Consider the following 12,472-nt stretch of genomic DNA (forward strand, 5'->3'; position numbering starts at 1 on the left):
GGAACCACCTCCCTCAGATATTCTAGTCAAGAGCAGAGTTCTCATTTTTCCTGACAGTGAATGAAAAAGTTTGGCTCAATATTCACAGTATACTAATTTCCATCCAATTCTTCGCTCTACCAGGATAGCTCCCCTCAAAAACCACTTTCTCTCTCTAAAAACCAACTAACTCCAGCTCCTCCTCAACAGCAGGCTTGTAAGTTAAAGTCACACATGGCACATTTGCATGTGACCGTGCAAGTGAGAGAAACCCATGATTTACACATAGTTGGTAGCACTCATCTGTAGTGGATGAATATGTGAACATCGTTACAAAAGGCTCTCCACACCTGGCAATTCCAGCCAGATTATGGATGTCACTAAGACAAACTGCTTAGCATGTGAAACTTTACACTACACCTTCAAGCTGTATTAGCAGACCTACAAAGAGAGTAAAGTTTATCTGAATTTATCAATAATGGTATCAACTAAAAAATATAAAAAGGAGTCAATAAAAATAAACCTAAAAGCTAAAAAAACCATAAATTACATCAATCAGTATAAGGAACAGATAAGCAATACATTACAATATGTCTATTAGGGGTGACGGCAAAAGCAGTGCTTTCAAACTTGTTGCAAACTTGCTAAAAATATTAAATAACCAGAAAAATACAACCAAACAACCCCCACCCCCTCAAAAATAACCACAAAACACCAACTCTCCTCTATATGAGGAAGCAATATTTAGGTGAATAATCTACCTTAAATTAATATGTTTAATTTGTCTTTAAAACCATAAAGAAGTATGTGTATTTGTCTCCTTCACATGCATTGTACTAATAAAACTCTACATTTATTTTTTATTATATTTACATTTTATTGTACAAAAGGATAAAACTTTGTAGAAATAAAAGAGCTAAACCAACTGGTTTTTAAATAACACATTTTATCTTTCTGGAACTGTGGAAAAAAAAAATTACACATATAAATTCCCATGACATCAACAAGAAAAAAGACAGATGACTCTACTATTCAAATATTTGAAGGTTTTACTTAGAATTTCTATTTTGTAGGATGTCAAGCTGCATTGGGTAATACTCACATGAACTACATTATATCAAACAGCTGTTTTACAATACACAAAAAAAGTGGTTTTGCAATTTTGTAAGCATTTTTAAATTAAAGAAAAAGCATTACTGGCTTTCATCACACACAGCCTTTCTGAGGAAATCCTGAAACTATGTTAATTGATTAATTACAGTTGCAATCATTCTCCTGCACACACATCATACAGTCACATCTCAGGCTCTGGCAGGGTTACAGCAACAGAGGAGGATAAAAGGACTGAAGCTGTTCCTCTCCCATCTGTTTGTCCTATTCCTCTGACAGATGTCACCATGTCAAAAATGAAAACATCTGAAAACTCTGATGGCTGAGTACATACCTCAGTCATGAAAAACTGCAGATTGGCATACTCAGGTAAATGAAATCAGCCTTGTGCTCCATGCTGTGACCGACTGAAATCCTGACATCTGATACAGTGCAGGAGCTGACAGCTGGGGGCCCTGACAGCTACAACTGCCCAGTTTTAATCTTCCGTAAGTCTGCTGAAACCCTCAAATGCTATGACAAAACAGTCTGTTTACTCTTCAGCTTATGAAAAGAGGTTAGATATTTAAATGACAGCTGGGAAGGCAATTTCCCTGTTTGTGTAGCTCCTTGTTACATACTTGTAGTTACTTAAAAAAATAAAGAAGCTTTTTTTTTAAATAGAGAGGGATATAAATCCAAATTCAAGGTCTTCTACCAAGCTACTACTTTAAATTTTAAACAATATGGTCTTGCTAGTAATTTTAATTGCTGTCTCAGAGTTTAAAAATACAATTTTCAGAAAACAGAAGCAATGACTGTTAAAGTTTTAATTAGGTGAAAGACTATCATTCTATTATAAAATCAATTCCTATCTCATATCTGTGAAACAAGTATCATTACAACATCATATACAAATTAATCAGAACATAAGAAAAGACTGCTTCAAGAAATTAGTTTCTTTTGAAAATATTCTACTTGCTAAAACAGATAATACAGTCAATGACACACAACCATCAGCATCTTGCAATCAGGTCAGCAGTAAAGCACCATGGAATGATGGGATCACCTGTTTTGTCAGCAACATGGCCTTGGACTGCCTGAGGTGAGCAGAAACTTTCAAACTGAATTTGTGTTTTAAATTCATTGTCAGGGATAGCAACCTTTAAAAACTTCTATGAACAAACAAACAAAACTGGCACTCAAAGCTGCTCAAGCCTTTCACTTTTGAGACTTCTTTCTAAAATTAGACTTCATAAAGGTGTTTAAACACTCATTTTAACTACTGACTTCAGTGGGTATGGAAGTCCCATTATTTTATCATTACTCAAAAATGGTTTCATTTTTTGGAACAACTTCTTTTTGCCAAAAATAGAAACTATGACATTTTTGTTTATAAAGAGAACTTGTCAGCAGAGGCTTTCATATCTGAAAATCCAATACTCTGCATGCTCTTCTGTAGCAGTTTGTTGTTCGGTGGTGATATGATACTCTGCAAAGAGCCACAGGAGATGAACACTGAAGGTTTAACAGGTCAAAAACTTTTTGTTTAAATTCTTTAAAAACATTTCCTTTCACAGCTATTTTCTAGCTAGCTAACAGGAGCTATGTGAGACCTGCCTGACAAAAAAGAAAACCTCTTGTCATCTGGAACCCTGGCTGCTGTCCCTGACAACATTAGCAGAAAAGAGTGCCTTTGAGAAATATACCCCTGTGCCAGACAGGTCTCTTCCCTTCTTAACATTACAGCATTACAAAGGCATGGAATTGTCTCCACTACCCATTTCAGTTCTTCTTTAGCCAAATCTACATGACAGATTTATTCACAAAAATTGCTTTCCCAATCCTGTTAAATGCCAAACTCTGCATGAGAACCTTGCTCTCTTGTATCCTGCCCACACACCCTCATTACAAAGCACCTCCGGCTTTGTGCTCCAGCCTTTGAGCCAACCACCTGCCTTGGACGGACAGACAGACAGACAGACAGGGCTGCCGGGACACACAGTCCAGGCAGAGATGGTGACCAGCGTGGCGGGACACACTACCCCACCAATGGATATGTTCCCTGGCCTCCTGAAAGAGCCACACATGCTTCAAAGGTACTGCTTCACATTACACATATGCTCCTTTTGCATACATCTAGTGAGGGAATATGGAAGAATGAAAGAGATCTCATTGTTCTTATGGCACTAGGACTCCTCCCTAGCTCCCTTAATGTCAAAAAACCAGAAACTCCCCCACATCCAATATCCCAATCCTGAGTCTCCTCAGACTGGATCACCTGAAGATTTTTCATTAAAGGAAGATGAGGGCATACCTCATTATCTTCTGAATATTTTGGAATTCTGAAAATGTTTAGCTATTTGAGGCTAAATTACCAAATGACATTTGGTGCCATGTAATTTATTTCCAGATTTTATTACCATAAGAAAAAAAAACTCCTCATGGCCCATATTATTTAATCAGTGTCTTTTTTGAAAAAGCGGGATGTAACAGTTTATGGCTGTTTACTCCAGATATTTCACATGCACAGCAAAATTCCAGGAAGGAACTATAAAATTTGTTCTCCAGCCTTACATAACATTGAGCTTGCTCTCCAAGCTAAATAATGGATTCTCTGTGCAGCTGACTATTCAGAAAGTATCAGCAATATCACACAAAGTGGGTGTTAGGTCAATAACAAATAACAGCGTTATGGAAAAAGGACAGGAAATAACTTTAGGAGAGAAGAGGAAGGAAAACTTACATTCTGTGAGGGTAAAGAAAAGGAAGCAGACAGGATAATTCATGGTAAGAGCAAAACTGTAATGTTTTTACACTTGATGGAAAACATTGTCACAAACATACATTGCAAGTATGAGGGGAAACTTCATCATTGTCAACCCTATCTACAATTTGCTTCTGCAAAAGAAAAATGGGCCTGGGCTGCTGCGCCTTTTAGTCCATGTGGAAGATAGCTCTGGGGTAGGATAAGTTTATTTCATCTACTGCTTACAGAGAGCAGAAGGGAGAAAAGTGCAATTTTAAAATTCTATATATGGGACTGTAAAAAAAAGACAATAAAACTCATTTAAGAGCAAACTGACAATATCCAGCAACAGAAAGACATCTGAAACAAGTTTGCTATCTTTCCAACAGATTCCTTATCCCCATTTAAGATTTTTTCCTACTTGAGGTTTTTTTGTCTATATAAAATTGTATTTATAGCACATCTGGCAGTTACTCCCCCCAATTATTAGAAAGAAAATGATGATAGTTACAGTATACAATGAAACTGTCACCATTTGTTTTTCCCCAGCACTGTCTGTAAACTGCCACTCTCTGTCTAGTGGTCAAAATTCAAAACTTTCAAAAGGCCTATAATAAACGACTTTTTACAATATATCATGTCATACTATATCTGCAGGCATCAGTGAGGAAAAAAAAACTACTCAGAGATTTATTTTATTATTGGTCAGCTTTTCTGATGTTAGCATCAAAGACCTACCTAAAATTTCAATAAATGAAGAACTGGAAAACAAACCACTGAGTTTTCAAATATTCATTCCCGTTTAAACCAGCCCAAAAAGCTTAATGTCCCACCTCTTCTTCCTACTTGTTGGAAGGAAAGATACTGTGACAAGTTCTATATTTGAAAACAATCAGGAGTTCCAGTGAACCTAGGCCATATGGCACGTATTTTTCAAAATTCCATATACCAGTGTTAGACTGCAAGGACTTATGCTTGGTATCATACAGACACAAGACCAAATCAAGGCATCTTCAGCATTCAAGACAGGGCTGACCTATCGCTATAGGCAGAGTCAGCCTTACATATTTCATAAAAAGCTAGCAAATTATATTCTTCAAAAAACACTCCATCTAAATGCACTTAGTACTAGATGCCATGCACCACCTTAGCTCCAGCCCCCCACGCACCTGTATTAGCAACTGGTGCAGTGTAAAGAGGAAAGGACCCGGTGTGACCTGCTTCATCCCCTGTGGTTCCAGAGCTGTACATCCAACACTGCACTGCTCCCTGCAGTGAGATTCACACCCACTGCCAGTCCAAGCTATGCACAGTGCCCACAGAGAAAAGTAAATACTGGAGGACCACACACCCACAATGCAAGTGGGCCATGCAAGCCTCCCTCCAAAAGCAGTAATTCCAGCCTCCACACCAGAAGCCATGCAGGTCTGTGCCTTTCATAAATGCAACGTGAGTTGTTTTTTTTTCCTTTGACAAGCTGTGATTAAATACGGTAGTCATATAGCTTTGGGTGCATAATGAAAAATGAAGTCCAGCCAGGAACACTGACCCAGAGAAATACTTTTTTATAGGAAGTATGTCAACATTTCTGAATTAATTGCTTTCATTTTTATTCTGTGAAAAATACCACTCTCTATTCTGATTTCAGATGGCAGCCTATAGATGACAAGTTAGAACTTCCTCCTGCAGGATGAAAATTTCAAGTAATTCTTTTCTTCCATAGATGTTAGTGAAAGCCAACAGCTATGCTTTGGTTAGTATGCACTACAGATACTATTTTATCAATTTCTCCCAAAATGCAGCGGAGCAAAGTGGATGATCTTTGGTTTTGCTGCCTTAGAAAGGAGAATTTCAGTTTCAGTTCCCCCCAAGTATTACACAACCCTACTCAGATAGCCAGCCAATAAAACAGAATATTAGTAGTCACCTTTCCAAGGACAGGAAGAGGCTGTATTTAATAAAGACTGTCAGTAGAAGAAACAACTAAAAGCAATTAGAGTAAAAGATACTGTTCACTTGCTTACAACTTGGTTCATACTCCCTCTGGCTGAAAAATGTTGTGTGTGAGGAATTCTCCATGTCTGAAATGTAGAACATCTTGTTAGTCCTATGAAAGTATGTGACAGATCAGCCAAATGCTTGAGCTGTGTGACAACTAGCAGGTTTTGTTGGCTTATTTGTTGGCTGTTTTTTATTTTTTTTCCAAATGAAAATCTGCTTCAATGGCTGTAAGACAACAACACCACATTTTGGCAGATCCTCAGGTCTCATAAATTTTCAGAGTTTTATTAAAAACAAGGACATAATATATATATATCCAATTTTCTTTATCTGCTATGTATGAATTCACGTGGTCATAATTTTACAGGATTTATCCCCAGAGGAAGTAACACATGACCTAATAACTTCGCTTACTGAGCGCAAAGTAAAGGCTTAATTTTGTTTATGATGAAAATGCTAAGAAACCCCCAAATTTCTCATGTAATGTTCTAAACTATTACCACTACATTATATACTTTGCATCATTATTTAAAACTTCTCTTTTTCTTTACTGAAGGAATGTTTTCGATTTTCCCAAATCATAAATAAAAGGGAATCAGAAACAAAACCAAACATAATAAAAGTATACTAAAGCAGAAATCTACCTGTATCTGAAACACAGTTCCAAGAAACTAATTCATGTGATCTGTAGTGAGCAGTCGCAGGTCCTGCAGAATGTGATAGTTAAATCACTGGAGGGAGATGGAGAGCTGCACTTGTTTATTCATGGTTACTGTGGTACAAGCTCTATATGGACACAAACACCTGCCCAAGTGTATTTGTGCCATGCTACTGTCTCATCTCATCATACGGGTTCAGATACAAGCTCCTGTACAAGTTGGGTCTTGCCACTAACAGGATCCAATTACTGGGGTTATCTTGTGAGTATCCTGACATTACAGCACTACAATTAATATTTATAAACTTTAAATACAAAATGCAAGCAAACAACAGAACCTTATAAATACTTACTTCAGAGTTGACTATATACACGATACAACCACACTCAATTTTCCCTCATTTTTCTTACGAACTTGCAAAGAAGGTTAAAAACAAGGAAAAAAAAAATAAAGTCATCAAGAGGAAATGTTATTATATATACTCTCTTCTACTTTATCAAATTCTTAATAATGTTCATATGTGTTAAGTGTTGAGAGAAATGATGGCTGAGGACACAAGGATACTTACAGATTCTAAAAGAGGTCTGTGATTTCAAATACAATAGTTGGTTTGCATCCAAACATCTGACATGATTACACTCACTCCACAAGAGATTATGTGTTGTTTCACTACATTTTCCTCCAATTGTCAGTGTTAGAAACTGTATTTTGTTCCAAAGGAAATTATCTTAGTACATCCCAATGATATCATTATTGTTTAAATAGAAGAGAGCATCCTGTTCATATTTTTAGAGGCTTGAGCAAAAAATGTCAGGTTTGTTAAAAGTCTGTTAGAAAGCCCTTCTCAAAGGAAGGGACACAGCTAGGGCAACCTTTGCTAAAAAGTTTTACAAGTGCTTCAGGAACACATTTATTTATAAAATTATCTAGCATAATTAAATAATAAAAGGTTCCTATACTCCAAACATTTTTCCTTCACTTTAAATGTGACATTTCACTGGGCCTTCTTCTCTTTATTCCCACCAAAAAACTATAATCTTGTCTACATGAGTTACATTTACAGCAACCAGACAGATGCAACTTGCGTAACCTTGATTATATGTGCACAACTTATTCCTGAACAAAATTAATGATGAGCTATGAGTACAGCTGCTTGCGAAGACCAATGTCTCACCTATATAGACACAGAGCAGAGTTAATCTCTATGGAGATGCAAGTATTTAAGTACAAAAGCTACATGTAAAATAGGCTGTAGGAGTCATATTTATACAGCCAATGTAAGGCCACAGCTTCATGTGTATTCAAGCTAGTTATGCCTGCCATTTTTCAACTGTTAAACTTTGTCTTAATTACATTGTATTCTTTAAATACTTGGCTTCATACCCATCTAGCTTCTTTCAACTAACTCAGCCATGCGTTTTCAAATTTAAATATGCAGTCAGAACTGCAGGCCCTGAGCCCAGGCCCCACCAGAGAACAAGATGATATCATCACACTCTGTCTGAGAGACATAAGCTGAGTACAGAAGAGAGAGGTTAGAAAACCCCACAGAGGAAAGAAGCTCCATAGTGCGCTGGACTGAATCACTTAAAAGGGCTTATAAGGCCTATGCAGCCAAAGTGACCTGGTGTGGGCTCTGCGAGCACAGGTTTAACCAGCTCCCATACGCTGCCACACTTCTCACCTTCACACTGGGATAGCATAATTACTGGGGGAAATGAGAGAGGCAGGGCTGCTTCCTTATGAAGCTCGAAGTGTTTGTGGAATTATAATGCCACATTAGATGCCAATTGTTCTTGTAAATAAAGGCCGCTACTGCTGAACATTGCTCCCTGCATATAACAGCTAATAGTGTGCAAATAAACGTGTGAAGGCATACCCCAACTAATTTCAACAAGGCCTACAAAATATTCTGAGCTTTATTTACATCACTGAAAACACTCCCCCATCTCTATATAAAAGTTTAAATTTTACCCTACTTCTGCATTATGCTTATGTTGAAATAGAATGCAAATAACTACCCCCTTTTGTGTATCTTTATGTACATTAAATACATCTTCCATTCTAATAAACTCCAACAGGTCTTAGAGGTATCTTTCAATAGAATTTAAAATAGGGTTAAAACATTGCTAATGGCTGGTAATTACTTCTCAGGCTTCTGCAAGTGTGTATGAGAGTTTATGTATACACACACACAAACACATAAACACATGTTGGTATGAATAAATAAGCAGGGGCAGCCTGGACAATGTATCTCCTTTTCACACTGTATTTAGTGTCCAGATCCACATTTTAGCTACTTTTAAAAGGTGTGTGCAATGCACATGCAACTAAAGTATTACAAACTACTGCAAATGCCTGCAGTCAAAATATGGTCATGCTCAGACTACTGAGAGTCATTACTGAGTGGTAATGACTCCTGGCTTGCCTGGGGACCCTCATAGAAAGGGGACACTGTGGTAATCACTGAAGCATCTTCCAGTCTTACCAATCTCCCTGGTGGTTTTTTGCAGTCTAAGTGCTTTCTGAGACATTTCTCCAATTACATTTATTCCTCATCGCTCTCTATTTTTACCAAAATCAAGAAGAATGTGAAAAGCTAATACAGAATCTTAATTTTAAATCTCATACTGTTAGCCTGATTAATGAAACTCATAAATACAAAAGATGGACCAACAGAAATCAAAACATTTCATTTGGCTAAAAATTTAGAGGCATTCTTGGAAAAATGAAACTATATACTTAAAATGTCTGGTTATGGATTTTGTCATCCACTTTATTTCACATAAAATGAAAGGTTATAAACCTACCTTTGAATAAAATCCTCCAATGAGGCTGCCAGGTCTGTTGGCAGAGATGGTACAAGATCAGAACAAATACAGTGAGCTCTAATCCCAAACAACGGCAACTCCATGACTACCACGCCACTAAATCTTTAGCACATGCATTCTTAACATGTTAATTTTTGTGAGTTTAAGATTAAATTTTCATACTTGGCTATACTGAAAAATACTACCATTTTGATTTAACACCATTCAGAGTCAAGGTCAAAGCAGTTTCTGAAATGTGTTCATGTTTCCAGATAAACATGCCTGGCATAAACACTCCATAAGCACGTGAAACACTTTCCCTCATACAATAACCTGGTAACGTAGCATTCTCGGTGAGTGGATTCTCCATTCTTCTGCCAATTAAGAACAGATATAGCAAAACCAACCTATTTGTTGTGTTTTTGCATATCCTTCCAACACAACAGTCAAGATGCATTAAAAACAGAATTACCAAACCTAAGTTCAGGATGCATCAAGTCTGTACCATCTTCCTCTGTACACAGTTTGTTGAGACCTAGCAACAAAATCAGAGAAATTCGAACACCTTCTTCTCATCCTGGCCATTCAAAACATTTGTTAATCTCAACATTGCAAGGATCTAATCCTTTGCAGAGCCTGCCTCTGAATGGTATCACTGAACTGATCAGGTAGAAGATAACCTCCTCCTACCCCTAAGAAAAGATGGAGAAGTGGGACAGATAAAAGAAACACAAATTTCTTAAGCCTGTTTTATCTGAACACATGGCCAGTAGGTAGCTACAACATTTCTGCTGCCATTCACAGTTGCATAGAGAGGGTGCAGAAGTGAAAGAAATGCCCCATTATTTTAGCTTTTGTTGCCATTTCTCAGAAATCTATTAGTACCAGTGATGTCGACCAGATTCTTGCCAGTTCCTTTCCATCAACATGTAGATACTGCCATAGGCTGAACATTGTTCCGTGTTTATGTGCTCGATATTAATATACAGATTTCAGGTTACCTCCATAGTCAAAAGGCCATAATAATAATGACATCATCATCATCACTATGACTTCAAAAAGCAGAAACAGTAAAACAGCAGACTACAGAATGAATCTGTGATGGTCTACTTTTGTTTTAAATTTTTACATCTGCAGAATTATTTGGCCTCAAAATACTTCAGTAGCTATTTTTAAATAACAACCTGCCCACTATGATCCAGGCTGAATAAACTCATAGCACATATGTTCATCTTGCATTGCTCCATGACAAAAGATTTAAAAACTCACGTTTGGGGTCATGTCATTTCACCGGCACATTTCAGATGACACTGCAGAACCCAGACAAACCAGTTTCACCAATACCCTCAGAAAGATCAACTTCCTATTACACAATGTAGACCAGAAGAAGGAACTGTCACCAATTCTTTTCTTCAACTTTGTCATCCTTTTATTGAGGTAAAATTCCTTATACACGACATGCCACAGACTATTTCTACAGTGAATTAAATTCCACATCTCCCATATAAACCCTGCCAGGGGAACCTAAGTGTGTTCTCAGACATTTTAGTAATGATAGTGAGATCTAATAATGCAATTAACAAAAATTAAAATAAGGTGGTTTGCTTGGAGGCAATTCAGGCAGCCTAAGCAGTCTAGATTCATTAGATTTAAAAGTAAAATGCAACTAAGTCAGATAATGAGAATAAAACAAAAAAACACCAAACAGTTGTATGATACACTCTTGGAGTAGACAGGCTCTTCCAAATATCACCACAAATTCAGAAATCAAGGGGTTAGCAATAAAAGGCCTTTTTAGTACTGTCACAACATTAGTTACCTTTGTAGTGTGTATTTGCATTTAGGTGGCATTTAGAAACAGTTAATGTTAGTGGCAATTCAAGGTGTATGTAAACCAACTACGAACACTTTTCCTATGATTGACATATTTCAGAAACACCTCTAACTTGTAAACACACACATGTAAAAATATCAGTCCCTTTATAAGATACTTCATTTGAAGCACTGCATTTTTGTTTATCTCAGATTAATTTAAAAAAACCTCATTAATATTAAACAACAAACTGTCTGCTAAAAACCATCATCTTCTCTTATGTGAAAGATTATCTTAATACCCTAAGAGAATTTTAACAAAAATTAGAAGCATTGTTTTCCTATTTTACAGTTTTCCATTTTAAAAGTGCAGCTGTCTCAGTATAATTGCCTTCCACAACATAACAAACTTCTAAAACATAATGCTTACTACACAGTTAATCGTAGGCTTCAATAATGTATGAAAGTTTTCATTTCAATTTATTATCTTTTTCCAAAGACTGAAGTTCAAACTAACACTCCCAATTATTTAAAAAATCATAGCAACTTGTTACACTTTTACATTAATCATCAGTAACCACATCTGGCTTAGAACACACTGTGAGCATAAGCAAATTTCTCCTGGGTCTAACATGAGAAAAAACCCCAAGACAATTCAATGACTATGACACTTGCAGAAATTATAATTGCTAGTCAAACAAGTTCTTACAAACCACCCTTAAAAAGTAAACAGTAGATTGGTTTTGCCATTTTAATTATATTTTTATAGAAATCTTAAAGTTGTGTTAAAACCAGCTCTATAAAGAGATTCATAACTACGAGACATACGACAGTTGTCAGCAGAGGCGTCAGACACTGAATCTATCAAGTTCCCATGGGTGTTCCCATGGTCAAGGATACAAGTCAGGATACACTATGGGGATTTCTAATTCACCTACAGAACTCACTCCTAGGAGTCCACACAAGATAAACACAGTGCAGATGTTCAGAAAAATAGAACAAGAGTTCTCCACTATTTCTATTTTGATAATCATTTGACTTGCACTGCAATAGTTTTTTAAAAATGTATGCATGCTAAAAAAAAGGGAAAGATAAAAGCTGCAACAACGGTTAACTGCAAATCTAATGCAAACTCACCACAGAAGTTTTATCGCAGCACTGATCTCTCCATAAAGCTGTCATCAAATTGGAAGGATATAAATTATATCAGATGCAAAGTTAATTGGAAGAAGAACAAATGGCAGAACTGCCATTCTAAACTTTTCCCATGAAAAAGAACACACACAATGCGGACACACCCTTTCGCAAAAAATACGCTAATTCCCGGAATAAAAGGGAGATGAAGAAGTCAAGAGTGCCCTCTGCCCAGGAAT

At 36.8% G+C, this 12,472-nt stretch overlaps 1 protein-coding gene across 1 annotated transcript in view; it reads right to left on the minus strand.

Annotated features, from left to right (window-relative positions):
- Positions 1 to 12,435, minus strand: part of CGNL1 (cingulin like 1) — a 55,426-nt gene extending 42,991 nt beyond the window's left edge. Inside the window, exon 1 of the mRNA XM_017737876.1 lies at positions 12,237 to 12,435. The gene's annotated coding sequence lies outside the window, so the exon portion shown is untranslated. The remainder of the gene's footprint in view (positions 1 to 12,236) is intronic.
- Positions 12,436 to 12,472: the final 37 nt, after the last annotated feature.

The sequence above is a fragment of the Corvus brachyrhynchos genome, unplaced genomic scaffold (genome assembly GCF_000691975.1).
Source record: "Corvus brachyrhynchos isolate BGI_N302 unplaced genomic scaffold, ASM69197v1 scaffold200, whole genome shotgun sequence".
Lineage (NCBI taxonomy): Eukaryota > Metazoa > Chordata > Aves > Passeriformes > Corvidae > Corvus > Corvus brachyrhynchos.